Source organism: Chrysochloris asiatica, unplaced genomic scaffold, assembly GCF_000296735.1.
Source record: "Chrysochloris asiatica unplaced genomic scaffold, ChrAsi1.0 scaffold00007, whole genome shotgun sequence".
In the NCBI taxonomy this organism is placed as follows: Eukaryota; Metazoa; Chordata; class Mammalia; order Afrosoricida; family Chrysochloridae; genus Chrysochloris; species Chrysochloris asiatica.
In genome coordinates this window covers 5,550,440-5,556,923 of record NW_006408525.1, presented here as the reverse complement: position 1 = coordinate 5,556,923, position 6,484 = coordinate 5,550,440, and the positions used below count along the sequence as shown (strand labels likewise).

Here is a 6,484-nt window from a genome sequence, read left to right as displayed (position 1 = left end):
ATATATATATCCCACAAATATATAAAGTTTGAAAAGGATCTGATACAGGGATATTTACCTTTCCTGCAAACTCAACTATGAATGTGGTGGAGCATACAGCAGGCAAAATTATGAAAACATCTTAGATGTTATCAAATATCTTAAGGCAATGAGTTTTTGGGCCTGGGGCCTCAGAGCTATATATAGTCTCAGGGAACATCATGGTTGATTGGCATAACATAGGATCCACAAAGACAATGTTCCACATCCTATGGTATCTTAAAAAGTCCATAAGCAGCTGTCTAAGTTGCATCTACTGGTCTCTCCATGTGCATAAGAAAGAACAGTGATGAAAATTGAAGAGGCTTGGAATCAATTAGTCCAATGGACTAACGGAACATGTGAACAACAGTTTCCATGACTCTGAGACCAGAAGAACTAGATGGTGTCCAGCTACCACTATACCACTACCAACTGCTCTGAAAGGGAGCACATTAGATGGCACCAGAGAGAGTGGCAAAATATGTAGAACTCAAAATTATTATTGAAAAAGAAACAAACCAAGCTTACTGGTCAGAAAGAGACTGGAGGAACCTGAGACTATGGCCTTTGATCACCACACCCTTCAGGCCTGGAAAGGAGCTCACAGTCCAACTTTCAGCCAAGCAGTAGATAGTTATTAAAAACAACAACACTTGAAAAGTATGCACACTATGAATAATGAAACGGTTAATATAGAACAAAGTTGAAAAGGGATGGGAAAGTGGGTGGAATGCAAATAGGAAGCACAGGGAGTTAGTGGAATTACTGTTGTTGCATGAAGGGAATTGCAATCACTGAGATGAAACAAAGTATATGATTTGTTTGAAGGTAAAACTGATGATCTTGTCTGTAAAAGTTCAGAAAAAAAGTTTAAAAAAAAGATGTGAAAGGAGCCACTCTTCAATTTCATGGGAATAAGGGGGTGTGGGGGGTGGAAATATAGTCCTCAGCTAATAAATACAAGATAAGGATATTTTCAAATTTTCTCTCCTAGTTGAAACGAACACAAAGGTCACTTTCCCAAAAAGACTAACAAGACTGGAAGCCGCTCAGTGTTTAAAGCTAAAGAGCCTGTCCTACAACCATTAACACTACTCAATGGTATGCCCAGTCACCAACCAAAGAGCCACCAGAAAAACAAGGTCACGTATGGAAAAATCACTGAGTGGTTATCCAGACATGCTAAGAAGTGGCTCCATGGCCTGTCCCATTTCTACTGGTTCTGGTTCTTAACTAAAGAGAAGGGGTGGTAGGGGACTACCATTGTCACAGACTCCCTGCCCACTTCAGCTTACCCACCCTAAATCATCACATATTCTTTAAAGAAAGGCAACTTTTAACATAAAAGCCTACAGTTCAATATTTTAGCAGACATTTTTAACATACTGCAAACATGAACAACAGTTATTTGTTAACTAACCTCTTATAATTCTTATTGTCTGAGCAGATATCCACCTCCAAAAAGAACTAGAGAGAGAAAGAAAAAGAGAATTGAAATTTTCTATTTTTACAAAATCCAAATTTTTTCAATTTCTATTTTGCACAGTGTAGCACAGACTCAAAGTTTTAAAATAAATTTTTCTGCTCAAATATATTACTTAGCTTGAAGCATAATGTTCATTTATTTGTCAGTATTTAATTCTGTAAGTCAAGATATATTACACAAAGACTTCATTATTGATGAAAATAGTGAACAAATAGGACAGGCTATTGGCACAAGGTACCTTTTCCTATTCTATACTTCAATGAACACATTCAAACCTTGTGACTTCCAATATTGTTGTTAAGTGCTGTTGAGTCAGTTCCGACTCATAAGTAACCCTGTATAGTTTTCAAGGAAGGGCTGGTGAACCTGAACCACAGACCATGCAGTTCAAATGACATTAGCAGTCCAGCACATTAACCCACAGCGCTACATCAGGACTCCTGACTTTGAGTAGTTCATCAAAAAGGTGTCAACATCCGACCATGTTCAATACACTCCTGTGAACTGGATTGAGACCTGGTTGGCCAGCAATATGGCAAGACCTGAGGACTCCTGGGCCCAGAGACAGTGACATAGCTACAGAGGACTAGAGCAGAGAGTGAAGCATCCAGCTGATAAGTGAGGGGAGATGCACAAGAACACCCATACCTATTTGACCTGGCTTCAAGAGCTGAATGATCAGACTCGACTAGAAGAAACAAAGAAGAGGGCAAAATAAGAGTAATCTGCCACAATTTGATGAACTTGACCTATACTTATAGATGTAGTAGTTCACAAGTGGAAACAAATCTTTACAGTTAGGCTCATTCCCACCCCCTCGGGATGCAGGGTTGACAGAGATGGGCAATTTAGACATTGGCTACCCAAAAGGGGGAGGGGGGGCTACAAAGGCAAGAACTGAATGGCTTACAAACTTTCAAGAGGGAGCCTAGTTCCAGAGGATGTGGGGGAAGATAGAATCTCCACTGAATGGTTTCCAATCTGCCTAGACGGGGCTGATGAAAGGAGATGGGGATAAGACTCTTGTACAATAATGAATAATTGCTATCAGGACTGACTGTGAGAGTTGAAAACGTAAAGGTAGATGTTTTGTAACAAAAGGAGGGGAGTGGCTGACTTTGCAGTCCAGGAGAGGAGGTCCCTGGGACCATCAAGGGTTAAGAGCAGAGTGCGGGACCCTACCCAGAGAAGCAGTGACGTCAGAGATGGAGGCAGAGACAATGTGGAGAGATGGAGAGGCTGGGGACTCTGGACTCAGGGAGGGAGAGGGGATGTGTGCTGGCAGCCAGAAGGCAGGCTTGCAGGGTGTACCCTTTGGTTGTTTGATGATGCATGGAAGGGATTGTAATCATTGCAATGAAGCGAAATTCAATAGGATGACTGTAAAGTTAATGTTCTCCCCTGTAAACTATCACATAATTCACAATAAAAACTTAAAAAAAAAAAAAAGTGGCAATAGGGTAAAGAGAACCACTAGAATCTCCACTACTAAGTCAGGTTCTGATTATGTTTCCAAGTGGTCCTACCAGCAAAGGTTGAGAGCCAGGGAGAGGACAGAGCTCCCATCATACCAAATACCAGGAGTTTCTAGCTAGTATCCAAATCCCGTGTTTCCTTCTAAACCATACGATGTTAATGTATCTAGAGTAGAAGTTCTCAACATTGGCTATGTATTAGAATCACCTGAGGAGTTTTTAAAAAATAAACATGAATCAGAATTGCTTCACTTTTTCAAAATACATAGGTATCAGAACTACTTCTTGATCCCAAAGATTTGAATTTTGGTAAATTCCACAGTTAAATGACACTAATGCAAATCCTGGTGTCAGAACTCCTGGCCTGAAAGTGAAGAAAAAAAAAGATAAGGAAAAAAACCTTTTACATAGATAGGGCAATCTAAAACTCCTAAGGAAGGACCCCAAGTGACCATGGACAGGATTGGAAACATGTATTCTGCAGTTATGTTAATTGGCAAATGGGGATTTATTTTGTCTGAGCTAGAACTGTTCCCCACAATTGGGGTAGGAGTGGGGCAAGAAGAAAAAAGAAAAGGTGATTTGTAACCAAAGGTACAGAGGTGGTAAACTCAAAATCCGGGACCTAGGTGCAAACTCTGACTCTGCCTCATTATGGCAGTATAAACTTCAACAAGTCACTTAACATCTTTAAACCCCCTCAACTGTAACAGACAAAAACATCTCTTGGGACTGTTGTAAGAACTGAGAGTATATGAAACGGATTTATAAACTATAAAGCACTTTTGTTAAGTACCATCAATTCAGTTCTGACTCATAGTGACCCTGTATAGGGTTTCCAAAGAGACGCTGGTGGGTTTGAACCATAGACCTTGTGGTTTCCAATCCAGTGCTGATCCTACAGCGCCACACTCTTGGGAGTCCAGCGTTTTTCAAATTGGGGGTTATCACCCAGCAGTACAAGTATGTTAGTTTTAGTGTGTTACAACCAACATGTTTTTACTATTATTAAACAGACCAGAAAACGTTAAAACTGCACCACAATTTATAAGGGTAAATACTGCTTAGTAAATTTTCCTATCACTAGGACGACAGCTTCAGGGATGAGAATCAGCATAAAGCCTATTCCCAGAAGGCAGAGCTCAATCATATCCCTGTTGTTCCACCTGTCCATTTTTGAAATCAGCAGACCTCATGGAACTCTCCTCTCTCTGTTCCTAGTCACTGTCACTAGCCACTCAGAGCTAAGCCAGACCTTGTAAATTAAACACACACCATTCTTGTTATTGTTGTTAAGTACCATTGAGTCCATTCAGGCTCATATTAACCCTGTATGATACAGTTTCCAAGAGCAGCAGGTGGGTTTGAACCACCAACCTTGTGGTTAGCAATCCAATTATTAAGTACCATTGAGTCAGTTCCAACTCATAGCAGCCTACAGTCTGGGGTTCGCTAATTTGCGGCAAAAACTCACGGAAGATATTAAACTTATAATACTAGTTTTACTATAGTCTCACTTACTCATTGCCATCCAGTCAATTCCAACTCACTGGGACCCTGCATAGGGTTTCCAAGGCTGTAAATCTTCGCGGGAGCAGAAGGCCTCATCTTTCTCCCATAGAGCGACAGTAGGTTTGAAATGCTAACCTTGAAGTTTGGAATCTGGTTGGTGCCTATCCTATAGTGCCATCAAGATCATCATCATAAGGAAAAGAGGTATAGGCTATGTCTGGAAAGGTTCCCAATCTAAAGAGCACATCACTCTCTTTTTGCCGCCCAAGAAGTACTCCTAGAGCCTTAGTGTTCTGAGCTTCTATTGGCCAGCCCTGATGACAGGCTAAGTAATGTCTCCTGCGGTTAATTTATGAGGTTGAGTAAAAAATTATCCACACTTGGTTATATTAAAACGCCTGTCCACATCCATAGCTGATGACAACAGCGTGCACATGAAATGATTCTGTCAAACAAAGGAGTCACAGGGGCAAATCATTTGCAAATCAACCATGGCTCTGCCTATGAAGTAATACACAACACATTTGGGTTTCAAAAAGTCTGAGCAACAACTTTAATGGTAGAAGTTTTATAACAAAAAATGAGGAGTAGTTATTCTTACAGTCCAGAAACAGAGGACCCTAGGACCATCAAGGGAGAAGAGAACAAGTGGAATGCGGGGCTCTATAAGAGAAGCAGCGACACCAGAGATAGAGGCAGAGATGAGGACATGGAGAGAGGGAGCAGCTGAGGACTCTAGACTCATGGAAAGAGAAGGATTGAGTGCTGGCCAGGAGGCAGGCTTGTAGAATGTGCCCTTTGGTTGTTTAAATTATTATATATTCCTTAATGGTTTTGTGTACATCTCTCTACCCCACCCCCAAAAAACAAGAAAACAGAAGGAATGGAAACAAATACTGTTGAATGACGATGCATGGAAGAAATTGTAATCATTGCAATGAAACAATGGTGTAAAGCCGATGCTCTCCCATATAAACTATATCACTCAGTTCACAATTTAAAAAAAAAAAAAAAAAAAAGGTTTGTGCAAGATGGGTACCAAAACAAATCATGGAAGGGCATAAACAGAAGCCTTTGGACATCTGCAAACAAAATTTGGATCTATACTCAAAGGAAGGTAAAAGTTTCTTTTTAAAAAATATCACTACTGAAGATAAGACATAGGTTTATCACAACAAGCCTGAGACTAAATGGTAGAATATGAAATAGAAACATCCTCACAATTGACAACCAAGAAAAAGTTCTAAAGTCAACCAGCAGCTGGAAAATTGATGCTTCCAGTTTTCTGGGATTCTCAAGGGTCAGTGTGGAAACACTATCAGGAAAAAAGTTCAACAATCAACATGTTTTTTTTACCAAGGGATGCTCACTGAAGAGACCAAGACTAAACTTCAGATTAAAACTGTGCTTAAAACCGACTTTGTTTTCCAGAACATTAACCCACAGCACCACACCAGGACTCTGTCCACAATCTGCAAAACCTTCAGGTGTTAAAGCATCCTCCCTATAGTCCTGATCTTGCTCCCTAGGACTTTCACCTGTTTGGTCCTCTAAACTCAGACCTTTGAGAACAAAGAATTCACCTGCGATGAAGAAGTGAAGACAGCAATACATTCAAGGTTCGCAGCTCAGCCTAAAACATTTTTTAATAGGGGAATACAAAAGTTTGTTGAAAGACAGACAGTGTATTGAAAAGCAAGTAAATATCTAAAAAAAACGATGTATTTGTCTTTTCTAAAAGTTGATTAAAATAAATTCTACAGCCAGAGTGCAGATAATTGTTTACTCCTCCCCCTCAATGCATAAGCATCTCAGGTGTATCTTTTTTTCTTTTTTTTTTTTAGTATGGCCAAGCCCCACTCACCAGCACAAATCCTCAGGTGTGTTCTGGAAGTCCCAGACCAAGAGACCCAATTCCTCCAGAGCCAAAAACAAAAGCCACCTTGCTTAAGGAAAAACTAGGTCCTATACCCCACAATCAATTTATATA

General features: G+C 40.2%; 1 protein-coding gene across 1 annotated transcript in view; it reads right to left on the bottom strand.

Moving 5' to 3' along the window:
• ACACA (acetyl-CoA carboxylase alpha) overlaps positions 1-6,484 on the bottom strand; it is a 336,306-nt gene that overhangs the window by 311,009 nt on the left and 18,813 nt on the right. Inside the window, exon 2 of the mRNA XM_006832345.1 lies at positions 1,442-1,488. The gene's annotated coding sequence lies outside the window, so the exon portion shown is untranslated. The remainder of the gene's footprint in view (positions 1-1,441; positions 1,489-6,484) is intronic.